General features: G+C 34.7%; 1 long non-coding RNA gene across 1 annotated transcript; it reads right to left on the bottom strand.

Moving 5' to 3' along the window:
• Window positions 1-788: 788 nt before the first annotated feature.
• On the bottom strand, window positions 789-19,915 carry LOC126758994 (uncharacterized). Its single transcript, XR_007666938.1, has 3 exons — window positions 19,502-19,915; window positions 17,180-17,359; window positions 789-844 (listed from the first exon to the last, which is right to left on the bottom strand). It is a non-coding gene; the product is annotated as an uncharacterized LOC126758994 (long non-coding RNA).
• Between the last annotated feature and the right edge of the window lie 4,321 nt (window positions 19,916-24,236).

The raw sequence follows: 24,236 nt of genomic DNA, 5'->3' as shown, positions 1-24,236 counted from the left end.
TTTGAAGGCGGTAAAATAAATATTGATGAATAATTAAATATTTTGCGTTTTATTTACAATTTTCGGGTACAGTGTATAGGTTTTCCAGAGAGTCGATTTGGCCAAGTCTATAGGCAGAAAATGTTGATTTCATACCGATTTTTGCTTCATTTTTTATGTTAAATAATAATTCCCAAAAACACAATAATATATATATATATAATATATACTATATAATATTTTAGTTTACTCTTATTTTTAGTCTTTTTAAGTCGGGCGTAGCCCCTTTTCATTACGCTAGATTCGAATAAAATGTTTTCTGATTTTTTCACCAAAAATTTTCACGCGTAGGCGGTAATGTGCCACACATGTAAATACATGTATGTGTGTATGTATGTTTTAGCTATAAATACGGATTGTTTAAATAAACAACGAAACCACTTGCACATAGTGGAATACATACACTAAACATATGTATGGAAAACACAAGTATTTTTAAATTCATATACGTATACATACAGATACGTATCTTTGTTGATACTTTAATGGGGATACAGAACTTTTTGAAAATATTTAAATAACAGTTTGTTAATATATAGTACAGACATACTCGTACATGCATTCCACACAAGCGTTCTCTATCCGAAAGTAGATGTTTTCCAAAATTGAAAGGAAATTATATTTTTATTATTTCAAATAATGACTTATAATCTTTACAAGCTTTTTCTAATAGGTCTTTAAATAGAATTTGTTGCACTACATATGGCATCTATGACCGTGTTATCAGCTGCCCACTATGATGAAGTGGGGAGAAAAGTTGGTGGAGAGCATTTAAACGTCAATTGCCTGCCGTCACTCTGCGCCCCTGCGGAGGAGGAGAGTGTTGTTTGTATTGAAAATCATTTGACCTAGTTCACTTCAGCTCGTACATATGTATGTATCTATATTAATATGTGCATATGTTCGTATATATATGTGTGTGGAAGAGTTTGTTGCACGGCGTTGCAGTTGTGACGTCATCGTTTTGACGTCATCAGCCGTTTAATTGACTCACGTTTGGGGTTAAGGCCAACAAAATGCTAGTACACTTAAGCAACTTATGGTTCAGCGAAAATAATGCATGCGCTTGCAGATGCAGATATTTTGGGATGCTCAACGATAAATTTGTTTCATATATGGAAATGTATATTTAACGTCTACTTATACTTTTAAATTTATGCCGTGAATATTGATTGGTATAATAAAATTTATGAGAAAACAAGAAAAATCCTTATTTTCGGCTGCACCGTGCATACAAAGAAGTTTTTTTTACAAGAACTTGATTATGATTGTTCGGTTTGTATAGCAGCTATATGCTATAGTGATTCGATATCGGGCGGTTTAGAAAAATTAGCAGCCTCTTGAGGAAAGAGCACAATTAAAAAACGTCGAGAAATTTTCTCCTATTTTTTTTGTAAAACGTCTGTCAAAAATGCAATTTGCAATTTTATCTTTCGTCCAGCACCTTTTTTTATGCTCTTGTTAATTAAAAACCGTATTTTTTCTTTTTAATTCAGATAATGCTGTAAGAAGTTCTCTTGTCAACGCTGAGTAAAATTTTTTCCGTGGGACTGACTTGAATGACGTCGTAATGGCCAAGTTTTAAATATTTTCCTTTTAAATTTTCACAAAATCTTTGTAATTAATGTACGTATCTTTGGAATAATAAAAAGTTTGAATAAAATATTAAATTGTTTAATATGAAAAATATTGGAATTAGGCTGGTTTTTGCTCGAGGAAGCCCTTGTAACCCCTTAAAATACCTCGTTTCTTCCTCTTCTTTATTCGCGTAGACACCGCTTACGCGATTATAGCCGAGTTAACAACAGCGCGCCAGTCGTTTCTCCTTTTCGCTACGTGGCGCCAATTGGATTCCAAGCGAAGCCAGGTCCTTCTCCACTTGGTCCTTCCAACGGAGTGGAGGTCTTCCCCTTCCTCTGCTTCCCCCGGCGGGTACTGCGTCGAATACTTTCAGAGCTGGAGTGTTTTCGTCCATCCCGACAACATGACCTAGCCAGCTTCGCCGCTGTCTTTTAATTCGCTGAACTATAAAATACAGCTCATCGTTCCATCGAATGCGATATTCGCCGTGGCCAATGCGCAAAGGACCAAATATCATTTAGGGTATAAAAAATTAACTAGGTATGAATTTCGAGAAATTCTTAACACTCCTAATCATTATCATTGACCTTCAGAAGATGGAATTTAGCGAAATATTAAAATAAGGAATAAATGAAACTATCGTTAGAGCTCTTAGTCAGATGCGTTAAGTTCTAAGGTCATCACATTTGTACCTATCTAGACAGTCCTTTGTGAAACCAGAAAAACTCATTTTGTGGTATTTTAACTCCCTAATTGTGTAAGGCGATTAAGTAATAGTTGTCGGTATATTTCCGCTGGACTAAAACAGGATTTTGCTTTGCATAAGTATACACGAAGAGAGGAATAGAAAAAATAACCACCTTGAGTTATATTTTTAAACGTTACTTAAGCTGTAAGGATCTGGGCTCCCGACGGTCTGGTACACTGGAAGAGGTATCGATAGCGAGGCCGCAGAGTCTGTTAAAATTCGCGTCAAGTGGAGGCATCATAAAGGATTACTGCTTCTCTCGGACCTAGCAACTGAACTCCATCCGGCATCGCAAAGGACCAAAAGTGGTCTATGCGTGGCATATTGGTTTAACCTAACCTAACCTAACCCATGCTTTCGGAAGGCAATGTTACTGTAAAATGAGAAAATGAAATTGTAAATCGTTTGATAGATTTGAATTAATTTGTATGTTCGTCGTGAAGTTACTAAATACCTGTGAGTTAATTGACTCAGTTAAGAGTCGAAAAAAGTATTTCCAATCTATCAATTTATAAAAACGCAGCTTGGTACAATAATACCACTAGTTTAGTCATATTAGTGCATCAAAATACAATTTAAATACTTGTAAATATTCCATAAGGTGTTTAAAAAAATTGTAGTGGTGAATGAAGTGTAGAGAAAATTGTGCCTAATCTTCATCTATACATTTGCTAGTTATAACTGGCCACCGATTGTAAATTTTTGAAACCTGAAAGAACTGTGTCCAATTAGAATCGCAAAAACTGGTGAAATTTGAACTTTGCTGAGGACGCATGCCACTGCTAACAAGGCTGGATATATCTTCCCTAGTCCCGAATGCATAATCAGCAACTATCGGGTTAAAATTACCATATTTTGCTTCAAATAATACGTTATTTCATTTCATTTCATGTACAAGTATCTTTTCAATACGTACAATTAAATCGGTAGAAAGAGAATGGATAGAGAGTTTTCGAAAATAAAAAATGTTTCTCGTTATGGTTTAAAAAACCGCAGAACACCGCCAATATTCTAAAAACAAAGAAATTAAATGAAAATGTTAATTTCATAGATACTTTTAACTGGAGAAGAAACTTATAACTGACACAAATACATGTTTGATTACCTCAATTAGGCGATTAAACATAGTGATTTGAAATTCGGAATTTTTTCAATAAAAATAAAAAAAGTTTCTGAGAATAATAATTTTGTCGCGGGAACTTTTAAAGTTTGAAAAGTGAACTTTCTGAATATGTGATGGTTATTTTTGAGAAACGAAAATTAGTTGCTGAAATTTTAGTTTGAATGAAAAAACGAAAATTCCTATGTTAAATGTATGGGAACCTAAAAAAAATAGCAACCCCTTAGAGTTAAGCTCCACCGTCTGGCTTGAGGGAGGATTTTTTGTTTGTCAATCACTAACAGTTGAGTTGAAAAAAAATTAAAAATTTTTTTTTGAAGCACCCTAGGGTCCAAACTAGATAACCGAGCGGAGGTGGTATCTTTTCAGTAAAATTAGATCCTAGAACTACCAGACCACTATAGTGTTTTAAAAGCGGAGATCGCAGCAATTAATGAAATAAGAAATGTTTTTCTGACAAAGAGCGTGCTTACAGGAAATACAAAAAGCCAAGCTTTTTTGAAATCACTAAAGTCTCTCATGGTTTCATAATAGTAGGTAGTGAAAAAATGCTTTGATCTTTTAGTGGATCTCATTTTTTATTGAACGATAAACCTATAATGGATTCCAGGACATAGTGATATTCCAGGCAACTATGAAGCAGATGAACTAGCCAGAGCAGACCACAACCTACATTACAAAGACGCTGAAATTTCCAATATGCCTCTGGCTACTTGTAGATATTTAATCAACAAATATGTTATAGATATTGATGGGTCTCGAATACCTGACATGCTCAACAAGCAGATAAACGTAATATGAATGAAATACATACCGACTGATAAAATTAAAAAAAAATAAGAGAATGTGTAATATATTATATGCAAATGCAAGATTATGTAATGAAAATAATCACAACTATCGATCGAGGGCTTCTGTTTCGGAATCTGCACATACAAGAATAATTGAAGAACTTCATCAGGAGCATAGAGTGGTTTAGAGAGGGCATAAAAGAGTAGGGGATTTTAGCCACAGTTGTTTCACAATGGGCCTTCTTAATTTCTAATTACGTTGTCAGACATTCTCTCTACCTACCCTACCTTGGATATAAGTTTTCTTATACCTGTTTTGGTACCATCCAAAGATGATGATATAAAGTTAGTATGGAGCAAAAACCCTTTATATAGGAAGCGTTGTAATACTAATTATAAACTAGCAAAGTTCTTTGAAATAGAAACTAAGAAGCGTTCAAATGTCTCGTATATGACAAGCACATCGCTATAATACAAGTACTAGAATATTACTGAAACAAATCCGTTTTTCTTCATCACAAGTCTTCAGACCTCTGACTTTACACCGATATGCTGCCATCTCTACACTGCCTCCTTACGAAAAACATCTCTTTATTTTTTTTTTTTTTAATTTTATTGCTGCGGCCATTCAAGAACATCACCATAGCACAACAACAAACTAACCAACATCAACGCTAACAATATGAATTTTAATTTGTGAATGAAATTACATTTGTCGTTGTGCCAACCACCGACCGCCAACCATCAACTAACCCGCAACCATTCACCCACAAACACGGGATTTGTGTCGCGGATGTGAGAAACGAGTACACTATGATATTCTGCAAATGCAAGATGCAGCAATGACCCCCCACCATCCACCAGCCACCAGCTCAACGCTTCTACAACGTTTCGTTCTTTGTGGCTTGGCTGTGGTGTGTGTGTGTGCGAAGGTGAATGGCGACGGCGACAATGTTGCTGCTGCTTCTAACGCTGGCTTCGGCTTTGACGGCGCTTATTTTTAGCGTTCAATGTAAAATTGCTTTATTTATCATAACGAAAAATAGACGACCTTTAAACCTTCTCATTTCATCGTTTTGCCCATCAGTTTTCTTCTTGCTTTGGTTTGAAAAATCGTTTGCTAATTAAATTATTGCAAAAATAACTGAAAAATGCAGTTTGTTAAGGGCTTGTTAATAATAATTTATAAAATAAGGCGGATTGATGTATGGAAAATATAAGTAAGTGGCTTTAAAGAAAACTTTAAATTCAAAGATCTCCAGAAAATAAATGAATTCATAACTAAAAGAAAGCAAATTAAAGAAAACTAAAATACAACAAAATAAAATTTCAAAAAATTAAACTTTTTTATAAATATATTTGGGTTAAGCCGAACATACTATACTCTCGAAATTTTTAAGAATCAAAGTCAAAGAGAAATTTCCAACTACAATCATATTTGGTAACGTATCAACTTATACTATAGGTTGTAAACTCAATTAGTTTGATGATTAATGTGATATAAGCTCAATCAAAGAAGCTAAATTTAATATATAGAGTGTATGAAGAAAACAATAACCGATAAAAGATATGAGGTTCAGACCAAGGTCTAGACCAATTTTAGTACGAAACCACATTATGATTAAGAAAACATTAAATTTCATTAAAGTATTACTCATTTTGACCAACATAAACGGATTAAAATCAGATGGCCAAACTGGACGGAAATAACTTCTTTTTATTTATTGACGTAGACACCGCCTATGCGGTTATAGCCGAGATTACACGATCTTGCGTTATTAGGCGTTGCTAATGCGCAAAAGACCATAAATATTTCGCAGAAAGTTTCTCTCGAAAACTCGTAACGCCGACTCATCAGATGTTGTCATCGTCCATGCCTCTGCACCATAAGACATGACGGGGATGATGAGTGCCTTGTTGAATTTGGTCTTTGTTCGTCGAGAGAGGACTTGACTTCTCAATAGACTACTCAGTACGAAGTAGCACATGTTGGCAAGAGTTATTCTGCTTTGGATTTCGAGCGCTGTTGTTGATGTTAATACTGGTTCCAAGATATACGAAATTATCTACGACTTCGAAGTTATGACTGTCAACAGTCTAAGACTATTTGTTTGATGACTGGAGATATTTCGTTCGCCCTCGTTCACCACCAGAGATATATGCTTCGGTTCTTTATCCAGTCTGGCGAAAGCAGAACCGCGCGATTGTTGAGACCAGTGATATCAACATCATCGGCGTATGTACCGTCAATTTAGCTCTGTGGCTCGAATTATTTTCTCCAGCAATACCAAACGAGATTTCAGTGTTTCACACAGTACGCGCGATAGAACCTTATATGCGATGTTGAGAAGAGTTATTCCACAAGAGTTGGCGCAGATTTTGGGGGCTCCCTTTTTGTGGACTAACTACATTGCAACTATTGGGGCCGGCGGAAAATTTGTACTGATTGCATTAACTTCTAGCATTATTCAAGTATACTTTTCCTTTTTAAATATTTTTAGATTATATAATGATATTCGGTCGTTCACTAAGTAATTTCATTTGATGTCAACAGCGGGTCTTATTGCATTTTTTCGCAGCCAGCTTAACACTTTACTGTTATATATATGTATTTGTTTGTAAAACAAATTCTTTAATGCTATGGAATGTTTTTTTTTTTTTTGTGCATTATCGAAGACGTAAGATCGAAAACAGCATTTTCGGAGATTACTCAAATATTAAATTTGTCTAACGCGACCGTTCACAAGTGCATGAAATGTCTACGATTAATATCGAAGTATGACATATGGGTTTCTCATGTTCTTACAGATCGGAATTTGATTTGTCGCATTAAAGACTGTGAATTGCTTATCTAACGCCAAAGAATTGATCCATTTTTGAATCGCATTGATGCTGACGACGAAAAGTGGATTGTTTGCAAGAATGTAAAGCTCAAAAGATCAGGGTCTAAATAAATTAACCAGCTCAAATTACTTTGAAGACCGATAGTGACCATGAAAGGCTATGTTGTCTGTTTGGTGGGATTTCAAAAGGATCGTTTATTTTGAGCTTTTGCCCGGCAATACCACAATGAATCCTGAAGTATGTTGTGATCATATGGACACATTAAATGAGAATTGAGAAGAGAAAGAAAAACGTAGCAGTGTTTCCTAGGACAATGTGAGACCTAATACAAGTTTTATGACTAGCCAAAAGCTTTTGCAGTTACCACACCATGGAAGTTTTTTAGGAATCATAAAAATTTGTACGTCAATTATTGAGATATCTGAATAAAATTTAAATCATAGGTACATATTGATATTTTATTGATCATTGGTCGGAATCGGTCAGATCGGACAACTATATCATATATTTTCCATACAATCGCTAATTCAGATTTTTTAAACTTCCCTTAAGAATCGCTGACTCAAAACCGGTTTTAGACCCATAGCCTCTTAGGCGAAGATGTTCAGCATTATCCGTAGAACATTTTCCGCAAATCGCGACTTTATAAAAATGGGTCGATTTGTTTCTGTCCATTTTTGTCTTCAAAACAAATTATTACCAGAATAAGGATATTTGATAGTTTCATTAAGATAACTCACACATAGACCGATATCTGTGGTATAAAGTCAACGGCAACTTTGAAATTTCTTATATAATTAAGTATTTGATGACTATAAGAAGCTTTATTTTAACCTTTCTTTGCACCAAAAACACATTATCATCAAGAGAAGACGTTCTCTGAGTGTTACTGTTATATCTCAGAGGTAGACCACTATTTTCAGTAATAGCCATAGGCCACCAGGTCCACATATCCAGTATCTGGGGGCTTGAAAAATTATGGTCCGATTTTGACAATATTTAGACTTAAGATGTCAAATGAAAGGTTAGATGGGTATAAAGGTTAGATGGGTATATATAGTAGGTGTGCTTGTGTTCGAATTTCGATAATTTTTACACCGTAATATAGGAATCTCAATTAATTTGGGTACATAACACCCAAATTGATTGACATTGGTAGAGCCTAATATATGTATATACGTATTTAAAACTTAAAGTTGGCGGTGCGACACCCATCTTTCGAATACATTCAAATTTAAGAAAAATAACCATTGATAAATAATGTGAAGTAAACTTAAAAAAATACAAAATCATATAACATGAATATTAACGAAATGAAAATCCATAACAGACTGTTCAATACATGAAACCAATTGAAAATGTTTTTCTTAACTCCATCTCTGTACATTCAGTTGTTCGAGTACTGTGGAAGTATTGGGATTATCCTTGCTTTCAAAACAATAACAAACACTAAAAAAAAATTCTAGAATAATTAACTATGTATATTTATATCTACGTTTATATAGTCAATCACTTTGTCATTGAATTATGAATAAAATTTGTCCAATAATATAACACAAATTTAGGTTAGGGGCAACAAAAAATTAAGTGAATAATAGGATTAAGGTAAAAAACGAAAAAAAAGCTGTTGCACATTTTTATTTAGTTAGACATTAAATTAAAATATTTTAAAACTTAAATGAAAATTATTAAAAAATGTTTTTTAAAGACTTGTGCCGTATTTTTTGGCTTTAAAGTTTGCACAGCTTTAAACAAAGGACAAATTCAGTGTGCTGGCACCTTTGACGTCACAATTGTGAAAAAACAACAATAATAAAGACAACAAGACTAAAAACAATAATAGCAGCTATAAGTAAGAGTGCAGTTATTTGGTGTAGAAACCGTGCCGTTCCTGCGTCATCGAATACTAACTCTATATACGTACAAACATAGATGCATATCTATATACATACACAGATTTTAACGTACATATATATCAACATACAAACAGACATAAATTTGTACAGCATAAGGAAAGCAACAAAAACTATGAATTAAAAGTAGTACACAGGCAAGAGCAGTGGCAGCGGCAGCGGCAACAGTAACGGTAACGTCGGCGATTCGAAAGTCCACAACAACAGAAGCATCATCTATATAAACAGCAAGGCTCAAAATAACATCACACATCAGCACTAACAGAACAGTGGAAACGAACAACGACATAACAGAAAATGTTAAGCGAAGCAGCAATAACAGCAGCGGCAACAGCAGTCACGTCTGCTAACAGAGAAAACAATGCAGGCGGCAGCGTTTTATGCTTGCAACGCTTTCCAACAGCAACATACATATGTACACACACACACATATGTACATGTATATACGCATAATGTTAATGGGTGCAGCAAAAGTGCCGCCCGAGCAGAAGCGCAAGCGGCGTGCAACGTTTGGAGGGGAAAAGACGAAGTGTTGGGGTAATGCAATAAAGTTGCGGACGCGGGGAGAGTGATGACGGCAGAGCATAAAGTAAATCATCAACGTCAGCATGCATTTGCAACGACAACAGCAACAATAGCAACAACAAATATTAACATAAGCAACGTAAAAATAGATTGACCTCAATTTGCACGCTGACGGCGAATCGAAGCGAAACAAAAATAGCTGCAACAACAACACCAACAAAAAGGGGTGATAAGAAAAAAGTACTGCGCCAAATGGCGGCCGATGATGCCATGTGGCAAAATGTCAGCAGCCACATGGCCACTGCTGTCGCCAATGCCGCCGCCGTCACCGCCGCTACCATCGCTTCCGCTCACACTCCTCCCACCTGCAATAATTGACGCGCCGCACTTACATATAGAAATGCGAAATTTTCTTGAATGAAAACGTTGAACGCTTTGCAGCCAAAAGCAGCAGCTCCAAACCGCCATTGAGGAAATCGCACAGAGCAGAGCAACAACAACAACGGCAGTGTACAGCGTACAGCGTAAGGCAATCAGTGTCAGTCTGCAAAGGCGGCAACTTGGTGTTGTGTCAACAAGCAAACCAACAACAACATGGTATGAAACCGTAACAAAAACAACGTTTGTTAACGTCAGCAGCGGCAACAATTGCAACAGCAACAGTAACAAACACAGCAACAACAGCAAGAGCAAGCGCAATCGGTAATAGCAACAGCGATGCTGCAACGGCCGCACACAGCAACAGCCGCTGAAAGTTTAGTTAAAAGTTGAGTGGCGCAAGTGGCTCAATGCCATCAACTACGCAAGAGTAGAAGCGGAGCCAGCCATGCAATTCCTTACACGTCCACACATACATGCACACACACATTGGAAGTTACATACATACACCGAACGCATTATGTATTGCATATACATATTTGGGGTATAACAGTAAATACATATATAAAAATATAAGTTGCTCCATATGTACCTGTATGCTAACCTATATACAAGTAAACGCACATCCTCACACATACATATGTATTAGTGATACATTTAATGCACGTAGGTATACCGTTATGTTGCAGCTTTGCTCTCGTCGGTCCGCATCAGCGTCATACTGCTCTGCTCTGTTGCAGGGCGCAAAACTTTTCGGCGTGCGGCATTTGTGCGCTCGCCGTGTTTATATTCCAAAGGCCGCTTTCGAATCTCTCTAGTGCAGGTGTACTTAGTCATTCCAAGTTCGGCATACATTTTGGTGCATGTTTTTGCACAGATGTGACCCTCGACATTTAATCAGTCAACTTTAATATGGTTCTACAGAAAAAATGCTATTTGTACTTTAAAGCAGTTTAAAATTATAATTTAATAAATGAGTGACTTCCCAATCGGCAACTAAAGTTAAATAATAAACTGGTTGATTATTTAAAAACTCAATATAATTGGTAATCAAAGGGAAGATAATGTCGTTTCAACAAATGAAGGCCTTAAGAGAAGACACACCACTGCCCTTTCTTCCAAGAGACGGCGTTACGAAGAGCATAAACTTCACAAAGAAGCTTAGAGTTACTCTCGGTAGTAAGGCGGAGTGGAGTGATTCCACGGTCGATCTACTACTGAGGGACAGCACTATCCAGTGGTACGCTGATGGCTCGAAAACACCGGAAGGCATTGGAGGAGGCATTGCGGGACCGCAAACCAAATTTTCCATACCAATGGGATGTTTTCCGAGTCAAGTATGCAGAAATCAATCTCCATTGCAACCAGTGTATTACTATACTCAGCCATAGTCTAGCGATCTCATCTAATTTAGTAAAATCGAGAGATTGATTGACAAGCCTCGTTCTGGACGGCCTTCGATATTTTCACCTAATGAAAATTTAAAAAACGTCAAGGATATGGTACTTGAAAATCGTCAGGCAATAGAGCTCGTCATCTCTCGTGAATCCGTTCGAATGATTTTGGTGGATATTTTGCTGCACTCGCCCCGATAAAGCAGAATTTTTTTTTCAATAAAATTACTGTAAACATGTCTCTTTGAATATGCTTGACCTTGCAATTTCAATCCCACATTCATGGAGAGCAATATAACTGCCGGTGAGACATGGGTTTGACATGCGAACAAGTCAACAGTCATAGGAATGGAGGGGAAAAAACGAGCAAAAACCGAAAAACCTACCTGAAAAATCGATAAAACAAAATTCACTGAAGAAGCAGAAGACCATCCCAAAAAGTGTTTATGAAAAGTTTTACGAAAACTGGAGAAATCGTGGGAAAAGTTTAACACATCTGGTGGTAGTTACTTTGAAACCAACAAAATAAAATTCGATGAATAATTCACTAGATTATTGATTTATATTGAAATGTCTTCCCAATAATTACTTTAAAAGTGCAGTTACGACTGTTTGGAAAATTGTATGAATGGATTGTATTTCTTGCAATAAAAACTCGACCGTAAAATCTTAATGTGTGGAAATAACCGTTATTTTCAATATATCTATTACGCGAAGATTTCTTACTTCCAAAGATTTCTACTCAGTACACCTTTTTATGTTATAAAGTCATAAGTATTTTTATATTTTGCAACAATGTTGCTAAGGAGAGTATTACAAACGGTTGTTTGTAGAAAGTTCTAAAACTAGAGTCAGATATGGTTATATATTAGACTATTCATAGTCGAAATCCGGATGTCTGTCATCTCTGTTCCGTCTGTTATCTCAGCTGTAACTAAAAATGAGATATCATGATGAAATTGTGGCTCCATATAAGTTCGAAGATGGGCAAATCGAGCCACGCTTTTCACAAAATGGCGGAAACCGAAAATATAAAGTTCTAATTACATAAATAAAGATATTTTCAAATTTAAAATCAAACATATTTTGAGAAAAAACGTTAAGTTTTGGCGCATCTCGGAAACTACTATAGCTATGTCAACCTTCACAGGTCATTTCTTCAGGCATTTTTATAATTCAAAAAATGGAAGAAATCGGATAATAATCACCTACCTCCCATACAAAGGTTATGTTGAAAATCACTAAAAGTACGTTAACCGACTAACAAAAAACGTCAGAAAAATTTTTTCGGAAGATTACACTTTTTGTCTTAAAAATACTTATGGACCAAAAAATATTCAGGAACTTCCGATTTCAATGAAATTTATAATATTTTCTTAACACCTATATGTACGAAATGTAGGTGAAATGGTTCACAATATCGCCTTCTTCTAATATAACGCTATTTTGAATTCCATCTGATGCTTCTCTGTATAATATATAACATTGACAATTTAGCGGAATAAAATTTCAAAACGATATTTAAAAATATGTAAATGACGTATAATGAAATCTCGATTATATATATCATGCGATCATGTCATGGTGACACCCGAACGGACGGACTTAACCCTTCCTTACTTGTTAAATTTTGACTTAGCACTATTAAAACAATTAGGATCTTAGAATTAGTTTCAGCTATACTAACCTGGACAAGTTAGACTATTCATGCGAAAATCTCAGCTCTTGTTATCTCAGCTAAGTGCACCCTACTATATTGTGGTATACGACACAAACGAGAGCTTTTCAGCAATATTAATATTATAAGACAAATTATTATATGTATATAATATATATTTCTAGATTACAAAATTTATATTCAAATTCAAAATCAAATTATATTCCATAAAACTATTTAAATCAAATTGAAGTGCAAAGCTTTAGTCACAACACACATAAATGATACATATATAGAAATGAAAACAAACAATATTAAACCCCAACCATCGTATTCACCAAACAAATATGATAAGGAAAATCATCAACTACCCAACAGCTGAAAAGCAAATTATGCCAAAATCGTTGGGTGTTGGTTTGCAGGCAATTGGGCGGCTTTTGGGGTGGCTGCCTTTTCTGTATCCATGTACTGACCCCGGGTTATATTTAGTACAATCTAAAAATAGAATCGAAGGTCAACACAATTGCTCACGAACACGAAGCCGAAGTGCCACGACACAGAGACACACATTCGGAGTGTAACGTTCGGCGTTCGTCGCTATGCACTTCGGCTAGCTGCAACAACAACAATTTGCGAAATGTAGGACTCTGAATTAGCAGTGATGACGCCGCCAAATGACGCCAGCAGCGCTGCTGCTAACAACAGCTGGCAGCAACAGTAAACTTCGGAAAAAGGCTGCTGTGGTGCGTCAAGCGCGAAATTATGTACATATATATATGTATATATTAGAATACATATACCCATTTTTGTATTGCCGAAGATGGTACATTCAACAGCGCGTTTGCGGAACGAAAACTTTCATCAAAGCATGGCACTCGTGCCACGAATGGTGGATGGATGGCAAGGAATTGTTGTCGAAAGAGCTTTTGCATGCTATAAGTTGGGTCAAAAGTTCGGTAACCTACTCGAGGTTGTTGAACCAGCACCCAATTTATGACGTACGTTCGCACTCAGTGTACACGTGTGTATGTGAAGATCTGCTGAATATCTTTATATGCATATTTTTCTCAACAATGAGCAGCAACATTCTATTTTATATTTTGGAAAGTTCTTATTAGTTATTAAAATATTAATTTTTGAAAGAGTGTTGCCAAATAAAAAAAAATTATGCTGAACCTTTTGTACTTCCAAAAAACATTTTCTATGGCTATTCAACATTGAAGCTGCTCAGCAGTCCACGAAAACTCCGTTAGTTACTAGATTAATAGTCTGGAAGCAGCTGCACTTTTGTGGCTACGCTCTTAACATGGATCGGTACGGTCATTAATAGGATCAATAGGAGAGAATTTTTGTTAAATTAGGACACACACATATAGATGGTAACTCGCCAGAAGCTCCTGGATTTCTACCACTTTCTGTTTATAGTGAATGATTTTTGGATGATTAAAATTTGTTTCTTTTCTCTAATCTTCTTCTTTATTGGCTTAGAAATCACGTGGTTATAGCCGAGTTAACAACAGCGCGCCAGTCGTTCCTTCTTTTCGCAAGATGGCCCCAATTGGAGGTCTTCCTCTTCCTCTGCTTCCCCCGGCGGATACTATGTCGAATACTTCAGAGCTTCGAAGTTATGACTGTCAACAGTGACGTGGGTGCCTATTCGCGAGTGCGACGACTGTTTGTTTGATAACTGGAGATATTTCGTCTTGCCCTTGTTCATTACCAGACCCATTTGCTACGCTGCCTTATCCATATCATCAGCATACGCCAGCAGTTGTACACTCTTAAAGAAGATTGTACCTTCTCAGTTTAGTTCTGCTGCTCGATTTATTTTCTCCAGGAGTAGATTGAAGAAGTCACACGAAAGAGAGTCGCCTTGTCTGAAAACTCGTTTGGTATCGAACGGCTCGGACAAAATCTATATGTTAGATTCTTCAACAAGAAATATGTCTTTCAGTAGACAAAAACAGCTGGAACCTATACTTTGCAAGTGGAACTCAAATTTAAATGTCCAAATTTAAAATAGAGAGTAATGTTGAATATCATTTGGAGAAATCTTTCAAAGGTTGAACATTTACTTTCCTGTTTCTCAACTGCTGTAACTTTTAAGCCTGTGATTAGATAAGGAACAAAATAAAAAAAGTATTTTTAAAAGGATAAATCATTAAAACAAAAAATTTACTTCGCAACCTTTCAGCAGTTCAGGATCCTAGAAGGCTGCAAAAGCATTTCATTTAATATGCACCGAAGTTTGTATCACCTAGAAGTAAGCATCGGAGACTCTATAAAATGTATATACTTGTATAAATGATCAGCATGACAAGCTGAATCGATTTAGCTATGGCCGTCTTTTTGTCCGTCTGTATATATTCGAACTAATCACCAAGAAGCTTCACGATTCCGCGACAGTCAGCTCTACCAACCAAAAACGGACCGGATTTTTTATACGATCAAAGACTGTTAACTCAGCCGCTAGAACAACAACAACGGTACAACCCGCAAACAAATTGTTCAGATCGGATGATTATAGCATATAGCTGAAGTTCTTGTCTGAAAAGTTTTTCATTTGCAAATCTGCATTTTCAACCGATCTTAAAACAAATTTGTCAAAGGAAAAAATTTCAATAATTTGTAGGCAATTTAATGTTTTCTATATATTATAAGTGACAAGGTCACATTAGCATACACAAATACACGCTTGCTCTATAATGTTTATGTATGTATGTTGCGGCGCTTTAAAGTCAGTTGATGACGACTTAAGCGAAAGCAATTGCATTTAACTCAGACACACACACATTCAGTCGTTTTAACGGTTGCTATTAACACATTGACCTAGAAAAACTTAAACGAGAATAGCTCGCCTTGCTTGCACTCCGAAATTCCGAATTCAATGCAAATACTCGTAAGAACGAGCTTTTATTCGAATGCCAAGCAGAGGGAAAGCACAAGAGTTGTGACGTCACCAATGGCATTCATTCACAGGATACATATGCTGGCAAAGCGGCGCAGCAGCATTGAAGATAACGGCAGCAGTGGCAGCAACATTGCCACACACATGCGGCTACGTATACTATATAGCTTTTGATGTTGTGTGTGTGTATGTACATATATGCTGCTACAGCGCAGACTAACACATCAATGAACATTTGTATGTGGCGCAGGCAGCTGCCATTTGGAGGACCTTCCACAAGTACAGCAATGGCGAATTCATTGAGGAAATCAACATGGACACACACAAACACATGCATACATACTCGTACGTACATATATGTGGATTTATAATAGAGATATATGTACTGGCTGCTGGCGTCCATCACCGACTGGCAACAGCACATAGCGACGCAGCAGCTGCGCAGTACCATTAGCGGCCGCAGCAGCGCCGCCAGCGCGTTGAGAGCCTTGCTTGCTCCGTATTCATGCCGCACACACACACACACTCACACGTTTATGCATGCATATGTATAGCAAGCGTCATGTTAGCAGCGTTGACGCGTTCGTCAGCCGTTTATTGGACATACAGATTTAGCTTGGCGTTACTGGCGTTTCTTCTGCTTGTGGCTGGTTATGGTAGAAGTGAAGTTTGCATTGCAGCACATTTCTGAATTCAGTTGAATAGTCGTCCTCAAGCCAAACAGTCGAAATTCGCTCCTCGTAACGCTACTGCTTACGGTCTTTCAAGCCTTTGACAGTGGCTGTATGCATTTTGTCTATAACGGTTAAAGCGTTAGTGTTGAAGTGAAAGTTTAAATCAAAACCGAAAAATCAACAACTTGTGTGTTTGAGTTTTGTAAAATTCAGCTGCCTTGCATTAATATTTTAAAATACACTATCATTTCCGCTAATGTTGCCAGCTTCGTACGTAACGTGGACGCTTTGTTTATGTTTACACGCCCACGCAGGATTCTTCAAGTTGCTGTGCACGTGCAACAACTGAAAAGCTGCATCATTTTTAAAGTGTGTATTCGAGTGTTGCAGTAAAAATTAAAAAAAAAAATTAAAAAAATAAAAAAAATTTAAATTTAACTTTTCGCACATTTTTCAGCAGTTTTAAATGTTTTTGTAATATTTTTAATGACATGCTGCTATCAAATCGAGGTTCATGTGCACATCACACATATGTACATAAAGATATGGATTTTGGTGTGCGAGAAAAATTTAAATTTAATAAAATAACAAAATTAGTGCCACTTACTTAAGCAATTCCTTGGTGGTTTTTTGACTTTACAAAAAATAATATTTCGGCCATGATCACTGCGTAACTGGAAGTGTCTTCAACGGAATGCAGGTATTTCAGCACACAATTTTTATTTATTACTATTAATTTTGATTCAAATAATTATTTAATTGAATTTTAATTGAATTTGAAATTCAGCTGCAAGGAAATGAAAAAAGAAAAGAAATGTTAGTAAAGTATTCCAAAAGCTATAGCTCTTTTGGGTGTGCATAACATAAAAAATATACAATAAACTTCAGGCAAGTTCATATTTAAATAAAGAGGTAAATTGTAGTGAAAGCAGCTCTGCTGAAGGTGATATAACCCTCCCTTTTTTTTAGCTTTTATATTATTTATTGAATTTGTTATAATTATAATAAATGCTCATTATCAACAAAATTAAGTTTTTCATAATTAAAACTTTTTATTCTTTTTGATTTTGTAAAAACAAAATTGAAAAATATTTTGAGTAAAAAGTAAATTCATTTTAAGTTTTTCAAAAAAATATTTTTTTTAATAGATTTCAAAATTTACAAAAAATGTAGACAAATTTTTTAAATTTTTTTTAACAAAATTAAGTTTTTCATAATTAAATGCTTTTTATTCATTTTGAGTTTGTCAAAAAAATATTTTTTTTTTAATGTTTTTCAAAACTTTTTTTGACAAACTCAAAATGAATAAAAATTATTTAATTACGAAAAACTTAATTTTGTTAAAAAGAATTTTAAAACATTTTTAATAAATTTTTTGTAATTTTTTTAAATTTTTTTAAATTTATTTCCAATTTTTTTTAATTTTTTTTTTTTTAATTTTTTAAATTTATTTTTGTTTTTCAAATTTTTATCACTGACAGGACTTTTTTCCATAGTTTTCATAAACTTTAAAGTTAAATTAACTTAATTTTTGAGCCCTTTACCTTGAATAAGAACCTTGTAACCTTAAACCATAAGAACTTAATTTTGATATATTATATTTACTTTTTGATAGCATAGCTTTTAATTATTTTTTTTTTTAATTTAGGAAATCGAAAAAAATCTACACTATTCAAAAATTTTTACAGACATCCATTCATACAAGAGATTTTGCAAATAAAAGCTACCTTAATATGTCAATGTCAACATACTTGTACATTTCCTAATGAAGACAAAAAGTTATAAATAATTTTTTTTTTAAATGCTGTTAACCTATTAACCTTAAACAACTTTTTTATATTGTTTGAGGAAAGTTAAAATCTAAAAAATATCGTCTGAGCTTGATAATTTTTTCAATATTTGTATGTACATATGTATTGTACTGTATGATATATTTACGTTGGGTTGAGTGATTTAATGGACTGATATTTAATTAGAAGTTATAAAATTACTTAAATATAACATTGAAAATAGTGCAATGTTGTAAAAACTACCGTTGCTTTCAAAATTTTGTGCTCTTGTCTGATACTAAACACCTTTATACTGCGAACAAATATAAGTGGGTTGTAAGAAATCAAAAAAAAAAATAATAATTTTTAATAATAAAAAAAATAATAATAATAAAAAATAAATAAAAAAATAATAATAATAAAAATAATAATTTATTTTTTTCGTTGCAAAAAAAAAAATAATAAAAGCAATAATTTTGGCAAAATAAATTTCGAAAATATTTTCGATTTTCAAATAAAACAAATCTAAAAAAAAATTCGAATTATTTAAATTTGTTTGTATCAAACTATCAGCAAGGTACCATGAGATTCAGATTTACATTAAAACTTAATGAAATTATGCAATTAAAAAATTGAATTGTTGCATTAAACCATTACTGACGAATTTTTTGATTTAAATACTTTATTTTTATCAACGAAACGTTTTCAATAGCGCCTTCACACCTTAAATTCCTTTAAAGTATACAAATTTCAACACAGCAAAAACTCTTTTGCATATGACGTCACACTTGGCAATGTACCAACGCAGCGACATACATATAAATAACAGCGCTTACAAGCGCAAGCACACATACATGCATATTAAATAGAATATAATGTGCAAACTAGCATTACAAAAACATATATAAACAGTTTAGCAAGTTACATACATACATATATGTGTATACATATATATGTATATATATAATCATGTTAATATATAACACATTTCCTGCTGCATTACACAAAATTATTTATTAATATTTTGGTTATTATTCTTCCACCACCCCCTATCAACCCTTTTAACAGCTCCGCGTCTTGTACATTGAATGCCAAAGCGCGCCAACATTTCCGTAAGGGCTGCGCAAGGGCACAGCACAGTTACAGTTACATCTTCTCACCATGCTATCCATCTTCAGCCCCTCTGCCGCTTTTGCCCAGCCAGCGATCATATTGATTTTACTCCCTAGAATACAGACACACGTGAATTGCACGAAACGTCTCGACATACAAATCAAACTGTCTCGAAACGAAATGTGTAGGACACACCTGACGTATGAGTGATATTTATTTACTGCCAGCGAGTGTATACCATATTGAAAAAATTGCGCATACGCACTGCCGTCCCAACAGCACTTCAAGTGGTGAACCGTGACGTATGAGTGATATTTTTGTCATATACTATTTTCAAAAGCGCGATTTTCAATAATCCTTTTCTCTTAACAATTTACTAAAATTAACTATACTAAAATGATGAAAGCTGATTAAAATAGACTTTTCGGACGTAATGGCAGTTAGTCAACGTAGTATATGTGCATTTGTGCATGCCATCAGCTGCTAAGCGCGTACGTGACTAACGGTATTTCATACTTACGCTGCTTTTAAGCAACGTAAGCTTTTGTCGTCATAGCTTTTGTAGGCTTCTATGGTATGGAGGCACATATTTATCTTATCTTTTTGGTTTTTTTCATTATTCACTTATGTATGTATATTGGATATGAGCGCTCTGGTGTACAGAAAAAATTTGGCTTTGTTTACTAAATTTAGGATATAACGAAAGTTGTGAGTAACACAGTCTATCAGTATCAGTAAGTGACATTTGGAATGGTAATAATGCTATTTCTGTTTTGAGTTCATTGCACAGAAAACTATTTTCATGCGATCTTAATATCTTAATGGCTTTTTTGTATGAATTAAAACTATTTTATTAAGTTTTACTTAATTTATATGTCTAATATATTAATAGTTATCCTATTTCAAAAAATTTTATTTCAGTGAAAAATACCATACCTTAAAATTAAAAAAAGTTCAAAATAATTACAAAAATTCGAAATCTGCTACATAACACACATAAGTTTAATTTATAAAAAATACGAATGCAAAATTAGGGATTGATCTGACAAGTTTTAGCCAATCCAAGTCAATTTTAAGTTGCACCACTGAATTCGTCAGTGCGTATGAGTAACATTTTACAAAAAATAATTCGCTTACTTAATTTGCTCTATGTATTTTTTAGACATACATACGTGCAAATATATACAAAATAATTAATTTATTTTTTACCTTTTAGCGCGCGTTTTTCTTTCTTTGAAGAACATATTGATTTATTTTAAAAATGGTACTGTTCTAGAAGTATTAAGGGGCTATACCAGTGTGACGCATGAAAAATTAGGCGATTTTTGTGAATTTTTTTAAAAGAAAGTACTAGATTAAATGTTTCGACGTTCTATGGACGTAATAAAGTATATTTTTGTCGAAAAAAGTTCCTCAACTGCTGGCATGATTCCGGTCGAATGAGTAGCTGAAACAAAAAAATTCAAGATGTTTATTAAACTTAAATATATTTTCTATACAATGAACTACGATCTTTGAAAAATATCAAAAATTAAGAAAATGGCGTTATTTTGAAAAAAAAATCGTGTTTTTACGAAAAAAATTGTCGTTTTTTTAATGCCAAATTGATAATTTTCAACCAATCAAAAAGATCGTAGTCTATTGTATAGCAAATGTATTCAACTATATCCAGTTTTAATTTGAAGTCGATCGGTCAATTTCTCGTTTAAAGTTCCACTTATATATGTTTGCACCTCTGAGCGGTCGCTGTTTAGAACGCTGCCATTCAAAAACTATTCAAGATACGACCTTGCCGATTTCACAGGATATTTTTGAATATATAAACTATCGAAAAAGCAAAAAAAAAAATTTTTTTTGAAAGTGTCACACTGCTATAGCCCCTTAAGGGACTCATCTAGGGTGAAATTAATAGAAAAACACGATTTTTTCATATTTGGATAGAGAATACCTTAAAAATAACATATTAAATCGATATATTAAATATTAATTGAGTTACAGGCTTCTAAAGTCCAGCAGCTCAGTTCAATCAGTTTAACTTCTTTTTTTCATAAAATTATTGATACTATGACCGACCAAATTTTTGGTCTAATCAAAACCCGAATTCCGGCAGTGCCAACACGATAAATTCAACTTCACCGTTTATTTTAAAAACAACGCCTTTTTTCAATTTCGGACGTAGGTTATTTGACGGACAATATCTTCTAAAGAGAACTTTTTTGTAGGTTTCATCCACGGAGAAAGCCAGAATTACTGCAGCAGTGGTGGACCTAATTTTATAGCATTGCCAAAGAGCACGTGCAACAAAAAAATTATTTTTTTGTTTGCATTTTGCCGTATGTTCTTAAAATATGTATAAATATATCCCTAAAACAATAAACACGTTTTTGTTATTTTTTTTAATGACCAATAATGGTCATTTTCTGGGCTGACTTACCAGGTGTGCCACTTATATACCACTCGTTCACTTTCTCAAACGTTTTGTACTTCATTGAAATTTTCGTTTCCTTCCTTAAATTTATTTTCTCCATAATCTCCCATCCCTGTCTTTCGCTTACATATTTATCCAGCCCTTTTGGGCTCGATTGTTTGTTTGCCCTGTTTTATTCCCTTCTTCATAAAAAATACAGAGATTCGGAGGCCATTTACCCTGCTGACGTCATCAAAAGCCATTCCGTATACTATATACACATACATATATGCAAAACATTTTCCAACAACACATTTTTGCCTCCACCAATTTGTTGCTGCTGTTAGGCCTCCATTGGGCCAAATATCATATGGAAGCATATACAAGCCCACATTTGGGCAAATTTGGCTACCCCAATCGTTTGGCTGGCTGCTCGGCTGAAGCTTTTCTTCATCGAATGATTGTTGTTGCTGTTAGGTATACCAAATTCTGTTGCTGCAGCTGTCGTTCATCTGGGTTGGCGTTGTTGTATTACAACCCACAATTTTACCCAGTAACCTAGTGAATCGCAAGTAACAACACATTTTGAGCGTTATCCCTTCGCGACACGAACTCGAGGAAAATCACAGCTTTCGCTTTCACTTTCATGCATTTCTCTCACAACCTCTCTTCACTGCTCTCTTCTGCGATTCATCGTAATTTGTTTGGCTGCTTGTTGTTGGTAGGGTGCCTTTATTTGACTTGGGCTTTTGCTAGATTTTCTTTTCTTTTAGTAAATTCTCTCATTTGTTGTTGTTTTATTTATTTTTGTTTTTGCTCCCGCCAATTTCGTTTCTATTGTGTATTTTTTATTTCAATTTTACTTTCGTCACATTTTGTGATTGCGTCGGGTACCCACGCATGTCTCGCGTCCTAGTGTCCTAGTTTGGCAGACACTTCGTTCGTGGACTTAGTAAATTTGTAAGTTAGTGCGAAATAAAACTTACTAAGAATATAAATGATTTAAACACATGCAGTCACACACCCTTTAAAATGAATGTGTTTAAATTTTTATTAAGATTTCAAATTGTAAAAAATTAATAATTTTATCATTGTAAATTCTTCTGGATGTGGTAATTAAACACAATATTTTTAACAAAACAATGTTGATTGGTTATGTTAATCTATTTTGGCCAAGTTTTCCAAGAAAGTCAGTTTTCACTCTCGTTTATGGCCGTATATTCTAGAAAAATACGTAAAACTCCCTTTTATAACGCGGTTAGGTTAGGTAAGGTTAGGATGTCGGGTTGATCCAATGATAGAACTAACTTGGACAGATATTCGTCCTTTGTATTAGCCATAAACTCTTAAAAGTGAAATACTCTCTTGCGAGCTCGTCGGTTTTGCTGTTTTCCTTGATTTCACTCTGACCAGATACCCCGACAAATTAAATATGGAAGTAGCTTGATACTTCTGCCTGTGATGTCATGCACTTCTTGATTAATTTATCGAAGTAAATGAAACCTCTTTGAAGGAAGCTCCACTTCGAAGTAGTACATCTACTTATTTACTGCTACCTTGATGACAGCTACCTCCGCTTTAAAGACGCTACAGTGCATACTGGTCGATTTCATAGGCCAAAAATAAAAAAATAAAAGTTTGAAATTTACCACTGTTTGTATCAAAGCTATTTCTTAAAACACGTATAAAACTAACGGTAAGTACATTTTTGCTCTATCCTATTCGTAGGGGCTACGAAAAGCGAGAGAAGGGAGACAACAGAAACACGCGGACTGTGCAGTCAAAATAGCTTAAAACTTATCTGCTATAATTAATTAAATCCCAATATAAAATCGTGTTTAATCGCCATAAATTGAAATGAATATTGAGAATAAAGGTATATGTTATACAAGGTCTGTCACAAAAGAAACAGGACTGTTAAAAAAAACAACAAAAAATTAATATTTTTCAAAAGTTATATTTTTTTATTCAAAGTCGTTTCCTTGTGCTTCGATACAGCGTTTAGCATTTCAAATGAGTGTTTAAGGTTATTTTTCGGAATGCTCTTGAGAATATCGGTCGTCGCCTTTTGAATAGCTGCGATGTCCTGAAACCAGTGTCCTTTCATGGGCAAATGAAGTTTTTCAAATAGGTAAAAGTCACAGGGTGCCAGATCAGGTGAGTAGGGTGAGTGATTAATGGTTAATATGGAGTTTTTGTCAAAAAAGCAGTGACAAGCGTCGACCGATGACACGGCGTATATTGTGGTCGAGCACTGTTGTGGTCGAGCACGACGAATGCGTGACAAAAAACGCTTCATAACACCTAGGTAAAACACAGCATTAATCGTTTGGCCAGGTGGGACGAACTCTCGGTGTACAATACCCTCGGAATCG

The sequence above is a fragment of the Bactrocera neohumeralis genome, chromosome 5 (genome assembly GCF_024586455.1).
Source record: "Bactrocera neohumeralis isolate Rockhampton chromosome 5, APGP_CSIRO_Bneo_wtdbg2-racon-allhic-juicebox.fasta_v2, whole genome shotgun sequence".
NCBI lineage: Eukaryota > Metazoa > Arthropoda > Insecta > Diptera > Tephritidae > Bactrocera > Bactrocera neohumeralis.
Note: the sequence above shows the minus strand (reverse complement) of the source record. Positions and strands in the feature narration are given on the sequence as shown.